General features: G+C 41.9%; 2 protein-coding genes across 10 annotated transcripts in view; both read left to right on the forward strand.

The window, feature by feature from the left end:
* The first annotated feature begins 823 nt into the window (after positions 1-823).
* Positions 824-14,352, forward strand: part of ENOX2 (ecto-NOX disulfide-thiol exchanger 2) — a 279,083-nt gene continuing 265,554 nt past the window's right edge. For all 6 annotated transcript variants that reach the window (XM_081568137.1, XM_081568140.1, XM_081568138.1 and 3 more), the window contains exons 1-2: positions 824-974; positions 2,281-2,340. The gene's annotated coding sequence lies outside the window, so the exon portion shown is untranslated. The remainder of the gene's footprint in view (positions 975-2,280; positions 2,341-14,352) is intronic.
* Positions 824-14,352, forward strand: part of LOC145537233 (bcl-2-like protein 1) — a 142,660-nt gene continuing 129,131 nt past the window's right edge. For 2 of the 4 annotated variants that reach the window (XM_081568143.1, XM_081568147.1), the window contains exons 1-2: positions 824-974; positions 2,281-2,340. The gene's annotated coding sequence lies outside the window, so the exon portion shown is untranslated. The remainder of the gene's footprint in view (positions 975-2,280; positions 2,341-14,352) is intronic. The other 2 variants (XM_081568146.1, XM_081568144.1) reach the window with 1 other exon arrangement.

The raw sequence follows: 14,352 nt of genomic DNA on the forward strand, positions 1-14,352 counted from the left end.
TATTTGAGACATTACTCTGCCATCTTCTTGGTTAGCCAACTCTCCAAATAAAGTCTTATTCCTTGCTTCAACACCTCATCTCTGATTCATCAGCCTGTCATGTAGGTCGTAGAGAAAGTTTGGACTCGATAACACAGTCACATTTCTATGCCTGTTGTGACACCATTCCCGAGGAAAAAAATATGGCTCCCAATTAGAAACAAATATACATTTCCAGAAACTTTAAAGTGATTCTAATGCAGATGGTTCACACAGAACACATTTTGACAATTTTAAAGGCCTAGTCAAAATTCTTAGCTTATCAGAGTATAAATAACATTTTGCAAAAACCCACTGAATCAAAACTTAATGAGAATTTCAAATTGCGATGAAGTGTTTAACCCCCACCCCCATTCCAGTAGCTCAACCAACAGTAAAATCAACTTAGAACCTTCAGCTCAGCCACAAGCACAACCCCATGCCCCAAGAAGGGAGATTCTGTAGGACAGCACATTTCAAACTACAACATCCATAACACTGTCCTCAACCCGAATCTCTGGGGACAATAGGAACCGAGGGAGAGGGCTGGCGAAGAGGAGTAACTGTGGGTACATAAAAAGACAGGTCTCGACTTCATCTCCCACAATCCTCTGTCTCCACTAGAGTCTCTCCGCCAATGTCAGTATTGGATTCCACCCCCTCCACCAGGAAGAACAGCCTCCAACGACCTCAAACTACATTTCCCATGAGGACAAGGGCTCGTGCCTGAGACTCCCCCGGTTACCAGTAGCCAATAGGAGAGCGGCTGCAGAGTGCGTGAGAGTCCAACCTGGGCCTGGGCGCCGGGTCTAAGCCGGCAGCGCTAGGCGGGGAGTTCAGAAGACTGTCGCCCGGCGCGGTGTGCCTCAAGGGCACTACCTGCCCAGAAGCTGCGGCACCTCCCGATTTTCCGCGGCTCTATAAGGAGTAGCGCTTCGGTAGCCGGGGAGCTGGAGGTCAGAGAGGCAGAAAGCCTGAGCCACTGAGGCTGGGGACTGTGGGACTGAGGGGGCCTAGGGAGGATGGTGCTTCCGAGTTCGCGGGCCTCAGCCCTCTATCCACCCAGTTCCGCCTCCGAGCGGGAGGGGGCTTCGGGCGGGGAGTCCCGGTGGGCTTCTGTCGGGAGCGTACCCTCTTTTCTCTTTTTCCTCAACTCTGCCCTCTATCTTTTCCCTCAACTGTGCCCTCTATCTTTTTCCTCCACAACGCCATCCTGTATCCCCCACCCCGGCCTTGTGCCTCCTCAGACGTGTGAAATTAGGGTTCTCCACCAGGGTCTTCCCTAGGCGGCGTCTGGACTCTTCCTTACTGCTTGCAGGAGTCGGGCGTTCTCTTTCCTCTCTTCTTTCAATTTTTTCTTAGGCTTTGGGCACACACCTTTCCCACGCACGCACACCCCTTTCCCTTTGGGGCGTGGGAGTTCCTTGCCACACCCTGGGAGTGACTTTTTGTCAACTTGTCAGTTTCTACCTCTGATGGTGAGATCATGATCGTCGCCATCTCTTTATTGGCCCTCCAACCGCTTGCCCCTTGCCTGACTGGGTCTTTGTAGCGGAAAGGGTTTCCCCTCAATTTTCCGAAGGGATGGGCAGCAGATGAGGGAGGGACTCTCGCTTTTGAGAAATAGGTGTTTAAGGTTCAGTGCAGTGTTCTGATCAGAATAAAAGGCAAGTTAGACTTTTTTTTTTTTTTTAAACCGAGCACTTGAGGGCTTTCCAGCAAGCGTTGATGTTGACAAATATTTAGGGGGCGCACCAACTACGGAATAAAGTAGACTGTGCAAAACGACACTGTATTATTTTATTATTAAAAACGCGTGCAAAAAGTGCTGAGGGGGTAGTGGAAGGGGATAGTGATGAGGTGGGGAAGGTTAATCAATGGGAAGTCTAGCCTAAGGGTGGAAGAGCTGAAGGCTTGAAATTCATCTGCTTACAGACCAATCCTTGTCGGCTTTGGGAAGGAGATGAATTTTAATTTGGGCTCCAGAAGAGTAAAGGGGACTTGAAATGGGCTAAGAGGAGAGAGAAACTGCTTCCTGATACTGGGGTTGGAATTGGAGAAGGATAGAAGAGGTAGATATAACAGGTGAGCTTCCCTGAACTGGAGTAAAATGTGTCAGCAGGGATAGATTGGGAAAGAAATAGTGTTGAAAAGCTTGGGATCATAGGCTACTTTAAAAAATCCTCGTAGTTTGGATATTATTCTGTATCATAATTGAAAGCAAAAAATTAAGATTGGGTGATTTTTGTTTTTTCATCCTAGGGGAACCTGATTTGAGATCAATTCTTGGAGAACACAAAGAAGTGTGGTGGTATGTTCCAGGTGTGAGTTTAACTTAAAACCAAGAAGAACTTTGTCTTATAGCCTGTTTTGTTTGTGGCTGTTCTTAGCTACACTCTATAGTTGTCATTTTAAAGCCTGGTGATGTAAATTTATTTTCTTAAGAAATGCATTTGCTGTCCTTTTGCATCATATTACCTGAATTGTAGTCAATTCATTGGGCAGACAATAGTGATTGCTATTTATTGAGCCCATATAATGTTCCAGGCACTATCATAAGCACTTTGTTGCATAATATTAAGAGTCTTATGATGTAGGTACAATTTTTCTAGAAGAAACTAAAATGTCAAGAACTTGAGCAGCCCGCCTAAAGTCACATCGTTTGTAAGGAGTTGAGCTGGGGTTTGGAAGTCAGATTTCTGACTCCAGAGCCCATGGACTGTCAGTCATGGTTTGCTGGTCCCAGTGTTCACTTTTGTTCTTGACTTTCCATTTGTGGTAAGGAGAGGTCATTGTGAGATACATTCGATCATCTTGGCAAAAACACAAGTGATTCACTTTTAGCTTCTATGTCAGTATATATCTGCCGTAAAGTAGCTGCCAAAACCAAGTTAGCTTAACTGATACTGCAGCGTGGCTAATTGTGTCTGCCAAAACTGTAGTCAGTATTACTATCTCTGATTTGGATGCTTCTCTTTATAAAACTTGTCATACCTCTAAGCTATTTGGGCCTGGACAGAATTTTGCCTTTTATTATATTTTAGACTTTAAGTGACCTTCTGGGGCACTGGGTCTCCTCCATGACCTTTGCCCCACGTGAAGCTTTGGAGATGCAACAGAATATGACATGTGAGCTCTCTCTAGGTTTAGTTGGGGAGATAGAGACCCATCATTCTGAGATAATATAGTATATAGTATAACAGAGATAGGTGCAAAGTTTTACAGGAGGATGAAGGAAGATGTGACTGTCAGGGAGAGTCAGGAAGAAGGCTTCTGTGAGGAGGTGACTTGTCAGATAGGTCTTGAAGGATAAGGAATTTACCAGGCAGGGAAGAGTGGAGGCAAGCCCTTGCAGATAGAGGGAGCAGTCTGTGAAAGATATGGGATTTTTTACAAGAGCAAAGGTGTGTTCAATATTGAGGGCTTCACATTGGCTGGGGTGCAGATTGTTTGGGAAAAGGAAGGTATAATGGTAGAAGAGTCTGGAAAGATAGGTCAGGGCTGATTTGTGAAGAACTCTGAACTCAATGATGAGAAGTTTGGATGTGCTCACATAGGCCTGTGTTTCTCAAAATGTAGGGCATCTGCCACTGGTAGTTATGTTGTACTCCCACAGGCATTTAAAAATTGTATATATTCTGATGTGGCTTATAAAAAAATAAAACCAAATTTCGTCATCAAATCTAAGGTTACTTAAGATACAACATAGTGAAATTAGAAAGTAACCAGTTTTAAGTTGATTTAAAAAGAAATAATAAGTAAATAATAGTACACATGGTGTGTGAATATGGGAAAATCAGGAAGTAATATTCCAATGACTGAAACTTGGAAAATATTGCTTGTTGGCAATAAAAAGAAAAACATTAAAATGTTTTAGATGAGGAATGTTATGATTAGGTTTTCACTTTAGGATGTGCTGGAAGGGGACGTGATCAATTAGGAGGCTGGCAGTCTCTTCCAAAGGGAGACGGTGAGGACCCGAGGCAGCAATACACGGGAGGAGGGAACAGAGTTGAGAGACATTTAAGAGGTAGAATTTGTAGGACTTCATAGGTTTGAATATTATTATTTTATCAGTTTCCAAGGTGGTGTTAGTGCTGAAGAACCCACCTGCCAATGCAGGAGACATAAGAGACGTGGGTTCGATCCCTGGGTCAGGAAGATCCCCTGGAGGAGGAAATGGCAACCCACTCCAGTAATGTTGCCCGAAGAATCCCATGGACAGAGGAGCCTGGTGGGCTACAGTCCACAGGGTCACAAAGAGTCAGACACGACTGAAGCGACTAAGCATGCACACACACATTTATCAGTGTCATCTGAACTGTTTAAAAAGCCTGTAGGCCATGTGCGCATTATCCTTTTTATGCTAAAATGAACATATATTGCCTAGATCAGGCTGTGTCCACAGTGGAGGTACACAGTGGAGGTAACAGTAGAGGCTGTTGTCATGAGTGGGTTTAGATTATACACAAGCATCCTCACTGTCTTACCGAGTGTCCTTGAGAGCAGTGGCACAGATATACAAGGAGTATGAATGTGATCTGTGATCATTAGCCATCTGAGAAACTCCTTCAAGACTCGGCTCAAATATCAGCACCACTGTGAAGCTTTTCCTGTAACTCCCTCTCCCTCTACCACACACACACACACACACGCACACGCACACGCACGCACGCATGCACACAGGAAGCAATAGTAGGTGCCTGGCTTTCATAGCACCCTGCACTTATCTCTCTCCTCTAGCCTGTACCACACCGTAGTGTGCTGGTCTGTGGATGTGTCCGTCTCATCCCTAGACTGTGAGCTCCTTGAGGGCAGGGACCAGCTGTTATGTATGTCCACACCCAAAGCATCAAGAATAGTACTTGGTGCATGGTAGACACCTAATAATGGCACGCCACTCCAGTACTCTTGCCTGGAAAATCCCATGGACGGAGGAGCCTGGTAGGCTGCAGGCCATGGGGTTGCTAAGGGTCAGACACCACTGAGCGACTTCACTTTCACTTTTCACTTTCGTGCATTGGAGAAGGAAATGGCAACCCACTCCAGTGTTCTTGCCTGGAGAATCCCAGGGACGGCGGAGCCTGGTGGGCTGCCGTCTATGGGGTCGCACAGAGTCGGACACGACTGAAGCGACTTAGCAGCAGCAGCAGCAGCAGACACCTAATAAATGGTGATTGGGTGAGAAGAATGGACCAACATATTTATATGAATATAACTCTGGACCTTGGTGCCACAGAGTGCCAAATACCATAAAAAGATTAGCTCTTTGCTGCCTTTGCTGCTTTTACAGAATGAAGTAGTAAGTTAAAGTGACTTGGGTGTATAACTTCACTAGAGCTTTCTTTTTCTTTTCATTTTTTCCCACTCTCCTGTGGTTTCCCTTATCTTGTTTTTTTCCTCACATTTATCCACCCAGCCTGCTGTTCCTTAGGCCTGGCCATTGCTTCACTCCTCTTGACAGAGTTCACACTGCTCCTGCCCCAATACTCTGCCAAAGATCCACCCCTCCTCTCTACCCACCAAATCCAGTTGATTTCATCCTTGAAATCACTCTGAAAGGGATCTCTTCCTACTCATAGACATTTCTGCTGCTGCTAAGTCACTTCAGTCGTGTCCGACTCTGTGCGACCCCACAGACGGCAGCCCACCAGGCTCCCCCGTCCCTGGGATTCTCCAGGCAAGAACACCGGAGTGGGTTGCCATTTCCATAGACATTTCTAGTGGGGCTGTAATTTGATCCAGCCTTTCTGGAAAGAATGTGTCAATATGAATCAAAAATCTTCAAATGGAACATAGCTTTCAACTTCTAGGGCTCTATGGTGAGGAAATAAATGTGAAGTTTCTAAAAATTTAGCTCCCAGGATGTCTAGCCCAGAATTGTTTATAATAGCAGAAGAAAAAAGAAGGAAAGAAAAAGACAAAAAAATTATGTTTTAGATTTCTAATACTAAAGGTTTGAATTAAATCTATTATGGTACATCTATGGATTACTAAATAATCATATAAATTGATGTTCCCAAAGAATATTTAATAATGTGGAAAGTTGTTTATGATATATTAAGAGAAAATTCAAATTATAAAGCTGATAGATCTGTTTGCATACACACACACACACATCACACATGCATGCTCACCCCCCCAAATCAGTGTACATATACGTAGGAAAAGTCTCAGAATGTTAAATACATAAAAAATTATTAATGGAGTTTTCCTGTAAATAGAAAGATTACATGAATTCTATTTTTAGCCTTTTGTATATTTTTGCTAATCCTCTATAATAATATATTTGTACATTTTTAAAAAGTTATTTAAAAATGCTTTCCCCATGTCCACCGCTATTACCGTTGCCTTAGTTTTGGGCACACTACCCACTCCTACCCTGCAACACACATATGACTTCTACCCAGGGTTACTACTGCCTCCAGCCTGCCTCCCTTCCAATCCTCTCTCCACCAATGCTGACAGAATGAATGATGTTTCTAAATCACAAGTCTAAAGCTATCCAGCTCTGTATAAAATTGTTCAAAGGCTGCCCATTGTCCTCAAGATAAAATCTTAACTTTCTTAGGCTGTTTATAAAGCCTTTGAAAATCAGTTCCCTGCTTTTCTTTCCAGTGTCACTTTTTCCTGCCACAGCTTACTTTTCTTGGAGACTTAGGCCAGTGCCTGACACCTAATAGGTGTTTAGCTGGTGCTAACCAAATACTGGTGTTCATTGTATGGGTTAACTATTGTATGCCAGGGAAGTTACCAGTGTTTCATTTCATCCTCAGAGTAAAAACATTAAATACACACAATAGTTATCCCTACTTACAGATGAGTAAAACTAAATAAAAGTGGTAAGAAAGTAATCATAATAAAGAGCATTTTTTTAAGAAAAAAATCAAACTCCTCTGCCATAATACAGCTTTCATTTTTCTGCAGCCCCTGCCAGTCTTTGTCAGTATGCATCCAGACTTGGTTCATTCCCCTGGGCAAGTTATATGTGACCACAGCATAACAAGAACAGTCCAGACTGACATGATCTCACTACATCACTATTCACATTGTGTTAATGTACAGAAATCCTTCCTTTGTGTATACAACACTTCATGCAGGAGAAACAAGAGCTCCAATTGCTCTGTTTTTCTTTCTGTTTTGAAATTCTATGTCTTTTGGGATGGGGATGTCAGCAAAGAGCTACAGAAAACTGTGATAGAATTGAATGTACAAGAAACAGCGTGTCTCATGGGAGCCAGTGTCATTGGTTAATTTATTTTTTTTAAATGTCATGTAGATGTATTTTCCAGCAATCTGTCCCCAGGGAAGACCTTGGTTGAATTCAACTGTTAATCCTATTTACAGAATGCAGCTCATGCGTGCACTATATTCTTGCATTGTTAAGTGATCTTAGACATATGTAGTGGATTACCATAATGACACACAATCAGGTGAATATGAGATATCTGATTTTCTCTACAAAAACATATCAGTGTTCATATTGTCACTCAGGATCCTGCCATGTGGTCTTTCCTTCATTTTTCTTACAAATAATACCCATTGTACAAAAATGGATGCTCTTTAAAGGATAGAGGTCCTAAGCATGAATTGTCAGAATAAAACGATATCGCCTTGTAAGGAATTCTCATCATTGTATACTCCAGTAAAAAGAATGCATAGTTCTGCTCCATGATCAAATAAGTTGAAATTGCAAGTAGAGTTTCATTTGATGATTTATTGTGAGCTTACTATGTCCAAAGCACTCTGCTAGGCACTGCCCTAGATACTTATAAATACCCCCTTTTCATGCCTTTTAGACAGATAGACAGAGAGATCTAGTGTACATACAAGAATGAGTGTGAAAGAGCAAAGGAAAGAAAGAGAAGCTTTCAACAAGCAGACCTATCATATAAATGAAATTTTACTCCACTGAAAATTGGGATACCTGCCAGTAGGGATTTATTCTTTTTTTTTTCCTCTTTTTCCTCTGTGGGATATATAGGCAAAAATGAGCTCCCAGATAGCTGATAAGCAAATGATCTACTTCTCTATTTACAAACTGTTTGAGGAAAGAATCAGGGACTTTCTGTACATCTAGCCCTGCACAAACCTGCTTGGGATGTTGTGAGAGTTATGACTGTGTCAGCTTTTCCAGGGTTTCTATCTCTACTGCGGAGATTTGGCAGACACCTCAGACAAATTTTATGTCTCTTAAATCTTCCTCAAGCTAGACTTGGCTTTTAGATTTATATGTACAAAAAAAAAGCGAAGTGTTTACCATGTTGACATTTTTGAAGATCAAAACAGACTCCATTTTTTTAAAAAAGTTCAGCACACACCTCAGTTTAGTCTACAGAAAGGGCTAATTGCTTTTGCTATTTGTTTGAAACAGCTGAAATGTTTACTTTCTAGAAGTGGCAACTGATCATATGTCTAAAGATTTATATGCCAGGTCCCAGTGTTGCTTCCTCTTTCTTGCCTGCAAAGTCTCAAGTTTTGCTATAATCCTCATTGTCCTTTTTTTGGCCTTTACTGATACACAGTAGAAAGTGCTGTAGGATGGGAGGTCTGGGGACAGATATTGGCAATCTAGGAGAAAAATAAAAGAAGGTTTTTGTTAGCTCCTCCCTGTCCCCCCGTTTTGGTTCTCAGTTTTTCAATGGTCCCTTAAGCACGATAATGATAGGTGAGACTAGGAACTGGAGAACTTTCCATGACTACCCATTAATAAGGCTGGTCCAAATATATCAGGCAGGGAGAGCACAAATACAAGTCTGGCTGTATTTCAGAACAGTTGAAACACTGTGTAGTGAATATTACATAAACAACATGGCTTCAGTGGTGAACTGTGAAGACAACTTTGGGGAAATCCCTAGTAAGGGCCCTTCTCATCCGCTTCAGCTGCTCTTCTTAGCCAGCAACAACTGCCAGTAAGAGCTTCCTGGGATCAAAACTGTCCCACAGTAAGGCCCCATAATATGGCCTCCTACTATTTCTTCTTCAGTCAAGTCCTTGAACACACTTCACTAGGATTACTTTGGTCACATAATATTCTAATTTTCACCTTTCAAGAGATGCTTAGTTCAAATTCAAGGAGCACTTGATATTCAAGCTTATTTATTCAATAGACATTTAAGCACATATACAGGACCAGACCTTCTGCCAAGTGCTAGGAATACAGTGATGAATTAGAAGTTGTCCCTGCCTGCCCATAAGGAGCTCACAGTCCAGTTGGGAAGACAGACACGCAAACCAATCATTTTATTACAATAACAAAGGTGCTCAGAGAAAGAGCTATGTTATAAGGTGTCCTGGGAACATGATAGAGGAAATTACTGCTAGGAGTGGGCTCCTTACAGACCAGAGTCTAATGGTGCTGAATCACAAAGATGAGTGGGCATTGCCTAGAATCTTGGTGGACAAAGTGGTGGTGGGAAAGAATTCCAGAAAGAGGGAACACAGCACATGCGAAAGGGTGACATGTGTAAAAATGAATTGTTTAGAAAAAGGTGAGATATTGTGTATGAATCACTGAGAGTGTAGAAGAGGGCACAGGATAAGGATCTGGGAAGGTTTCTTGTGGCCAGTTGGTGAAGGAAGTCTGTTGTTAAGGAGCTTGACCTTTATCCTGTAAGCGGGGATGAGCCAGCACAGGGTTTTAAATGGGGGCATAACATGATTCAATTGGAGGATGGGCTTTACGGGGAAAAAACTGGAGACAGAAAGTCCACCTTTTGATTTGGGAAGTGATTAGGGAAGGCAGTCTGAGAGACCTCTAATCACTTGCCCCTATTCAGGAATGCCATCTCCACTGGGTTGTTCACTATACAAGGATTACTGTGAATAATTATTTCCTTCTACATGCGGGACAGAGCTTCCTGCACACCTTTACGTGTTGCTTAGCTGAATATTCATTCTTTCCAACTCAAACCAGTGGTCCCAGTAGTAATTGGGGGTTGATTATCATGAAGGAAATCAGAGTTTCAAAGCATAGCTGCTAGTTTAAAAAACCGTCTGAGGCTTATTTATTGCTTACTGAGTCAGTGGGTCTGAGAGAGAGAAAAGGACAGAGGGTGAAGAGGTGGCTGTTTAAAAAAAGGGCAGCAAGTAACACAGACGAAGAAATGACTGCAGTGGCCTAGTTGTCTTTACTTGAGTTGAAAAATAAATAATTTGAGAACTTCTAGTTACACAGACAAAAAATGGGCAGCACCCTTGGAAATCCCTAAAGGCCACATTGAAATAAGGGAAGTAGAAGATATAAGGGCCAGAAGTACATGAATATAAAATAAATGCACGATGAAGAGAACTGTGCCCAAAGGGTCCTATCTAGCAAATCAGTTTTGGAGCATATTATTTCTCTGACTCAGATACTATAAATGGCTTCCCATCATCCATAGGATGAGGTCCAAACTCTTTAGCCTGGCATTCAATACTTTCTGCGGTCTGGCTCCAACCCGCTTTCCTGTCTTCATACTCCTGTCTTAACAGAACTTATCTGGCCAGCCAGTTACCCTCTCAGACACTGCTTTGGCTTTCCCTCATCTACACTGTGAGCCCTCTCAGGGTGGTGACTATGTTTTTAACTTTGAATCTGCCACAGCGCCTAGCACAGTGTATTGCATATAGCAGGCACACAACCAGGTGGCGCTAGTGGTAAAAACCTGCCTGCCAATGCAGGAGACTTAAGAGATACAGGTTTGATCCCTGGGTTGGGAAGATCCCCTGGAGGAGGGCATGGCAACCCACTCCAGTATTCTTGCCTGGAGAATCCCATGGACAGAGGAGCCTGGTGGGCTACAGTCCATGGGGTCATAAAGAGTTGGACATGACCGAGTGACTTACACACACACACACACACACACACACACACACACACACACACACACACACACACACACACACACACACACACACACACACACACACACACACACACACACACACACACACACACACACACACACACACACACACACACACACACACACACATCTATGGGTTGATTATTGCTCCTCACCCCCACCATTCTTTTCAATTTCTCTACTTGTTGTTCAGTCACTCAGTCGTGCCGACTCTTTGCGACCCTGTACTGCGACTGCAGCACGCCAGGCTTCTCCGTCCTTGACCATCTCCTGGAGCTTGCTCAAACTCATGTCCGTTGAGTCAGTGATGCCATCCAGCCATCTCATCCTCTGTCATCCCCTTCTCTTCCTGCCTTCAATCTTTCCCAGCATCAAGGCCTTTTCAAATGAGTCAGCTCTTCGCATCAGGTGGCCAAAGTATTGGAGCTTCAGCTTCAGCATCAGTCCTTCTAATGAATATTTAGGACTGATTTCCTTTAGGATTGACTGGTGTGATCTCTTTGCTGTCCAAGGGTCTCTCAAGAGTCTTCTTTGAGAGAAGAATTCAGTTCAAAAGCATCAATTCTTCAGCAGTCAGCCTTCTTTATGGTCCAACTCTCACATCCATACATGACTACTGGAAAAATCATAGCTTTGACTAGATGGACCTTACTACTATGGACTTAATATCCTCTCTACTAAAAATGACAACTGAGACACTAAATGTAAGGGGTCAGTTTTCAATAAACTAACTTTAAAATTTTTATTTTGAAATAATTTTAAATATAGAAAAATATTTATAAAAGAATCATATAATTTAGAGAACAGGTGAGGGCACTGAAGGAGGCTTCCCAGAAAAGGGGCACCTTGGTTACTGTCTTAAACACTAAGTCATTGTTGATATATAGCAAAAAGAAGAAGAAAAATAAAGAAAGACTCATATAAGGACTGTCATGTATCATTCACTTAGATTCACCAACTTTTAACGTTTTACACTATTTGATTTTTGCTTCTACATATAAATATGGTTATTTTGTTCTGAAACATTTGAAGTTGAAAAAGCTGTACACTTTACCTACCTTCTCCTTCTCCCCTCAACCTTTTATGATGAAAAAATTAAATATATAGGAAAGTTGAAAGAAGTATACAGTGAACACCCATATACCCACCATACAGATTCTAGAATTAGCACTTTATTTGCTTTATCACCTTTTCACCCATCTATCCATCTTTTTATGCATTTCAAATCGGGTTGCTGACAGCTATATAATTCTAAGTTCTTCAGTATGTGTATCATTAACTAGATGAACAAACTATTTTGTGCTCTGAAATCAAGGTGTTCATCCAGTTATACCTGTGTACACTGCGTTGCAAAAATTCTGGTATACTTGTGGATCTTAGATCTGTTTGGCCATGGAACACAGGTCTCTGACTCACTTTTGGATGATGTCCCTCCACTTCACCTAGTACAGTGCCAGACACACATTCCATAAACACCACTTGACACTGATGAGCAGAGACAGAACTAGAGCCAGGGGAAGAGGCACAATGAAACTAGAATTAACTGAGGGAGGAGAGATGTATATGCAAAGAGGGCCATGAGTGAATGAAATAGAAGCTGGAGCTTGAAGAATTGGGGGAAGATGGGGGCCTTAGACCACCTGGTACTTTCAGCAGTACTTTTATCTGCTGCTTTCCAACCCTCTCTTTAGAAGGAGAGATTCCAGGAAACTGGGGACAATTGCTACTCAGCAGAGCACATGACAAGTTTGCTTGCCACTACTTAGGCACCATCAATTAGTATAATCATGTTACTTCATGAATATGCTAATCTACAGCAAGACACAGCTTAGTTTTAGAGAGTATGGATGGGCCACTGAACACCTTTCAAACTAAATCTGTGCTACAGGCCAAAGAGTACTTGAGTTCAATGAATCCTTGTTTCCTTTCTCTTTATAACCTTTCCTTGCTCTGTTGCTTATGAGTACAAGTACAGCTCTAATATGCATTTATTGAATAATTACATTGTACCAAGCACTGTGCTAGTTGGTATCACACCATTAACACCTTCCAACAACCCAATGAGTAAGTACTACTTCTTTCCCCATTTGCCAGATAAGAAAACTTGAGATTCAATGTGGTTAAGTACCTTGTCCATAAGCCGGAATTCAAGAAACTCAGGTTTGTCAGACTGCAGAGCCCAGTGGTGTTAACCACATTGTTGGATGAAATTTTTTTTTTAATTGTCTAACCAGTATAAATGTAAGGAGATTTACATTTACTGTATTGACTCAGTCCAATTGAATCACTGAATTAAGGAATTCAATCATTCAGACTTTAATCATTAGAATGTTGGTACAGGAATGGATTCAGATTGCTTGAGTTCAAATCCCAGATCTATCACTTAGCAGTTGGGTGACTGCAAGCAAGTTACTTAACATCAGTAAGCCTCAGTTTCCTTGCCTATAAAATTAGGATGATAATACCTACCATATAGTCGTGTTGTGAGGACTGATTTAAAAAATAAAGTATCATGCCATGTTTGGCATGCAGTAGGTACTTTGCATAATTTAGATCACTTTCTTCCCTCTTCCTTCTAGGGACCAGACCACTTAACCTGTAGCTTTCATTTGAGGATAACAAACTGCTCCTGAAACATTTTTTGAAGAGAAACGTTCTGAAAAGGAATATTGGGCTGACTATTCCCAAGGTGCATTTGCCTAGTGAGTAAAGACAGCTGCCCGGCTCTAATGTGAAGCATGTTTCAAAAAAAGCTAGAAACATGAATTCTTGGGAGAGTTGGGGTGGTCCATCTCTCTGCTTCCTGAAGATTAGGGCCAAATTGTGACATCATCTATTTTGTTGCTAGACTAAATTTCACAATTCACATAGAGTATTAGACCTGGATATTGGTAATCCTACCCCAATCATTTCAAAGAAAGCAGGCTGAGTGAAAAAGGATAAGTGACTTGACCAAGGTCAAACAGTGAAAAAAAATAGGAGAATGCGGTTTTCCCAGCTCCTAGTTAGTGCTGTACTATGGTTCATTGTGGGCTTTCAGGCAGGTAAAAGCAAGTCTCGATGTGTGCTCTTTGCAGGAGCTTGAACTGATTGGACTCTCAGGGTTTGGTACAAGTTTGATTGATTCAGAAAACATGAAGCATTGGTCTAGTTCAAATCGATTCACTAGCTGTTACTGCTTTCAAGCTATTAACAGTTCCATTTTGTTGGGATTTAGAAAACTAGTGTTGTTTCTTCTTGTTTAGGTTCATGGTTTGGTTCAAGTTTCATTGTTATTTGAAATCTTGCACTGGAATTTTTGTTTTTGACAAAAGTACTCGGTATCCAAGGTGGTTAACAACAGGAATTCATTTGAAAAGGTCAGTCGGGCATGGTGACAGTTGCTGAGAAGGAGCTCAAGTGGATTAGGGAACCACTAGTGTTTATGTTCTGGAGATTGAAATTAGGATGATGGAAACATTGCAATGGTTTTTGATGTATATGTTTG

Source organism: Giraffa tippelskirchi, chromosome X, assembly GCF_054371585.1.
Source record: "Giraffa tippelskirchi isolate mGirTip1 chromosome X, T2T-mGirTip1v1.2.pri, whole genome shotgun sequence".
NCBI classification, from domain to species: domain Eukaryota; kingdom Metazoa; phylum Chordata; class Mammalia; order Artiodactyla; family Giraffidae; genus Giraffa; species Giraffa tippelskirchi.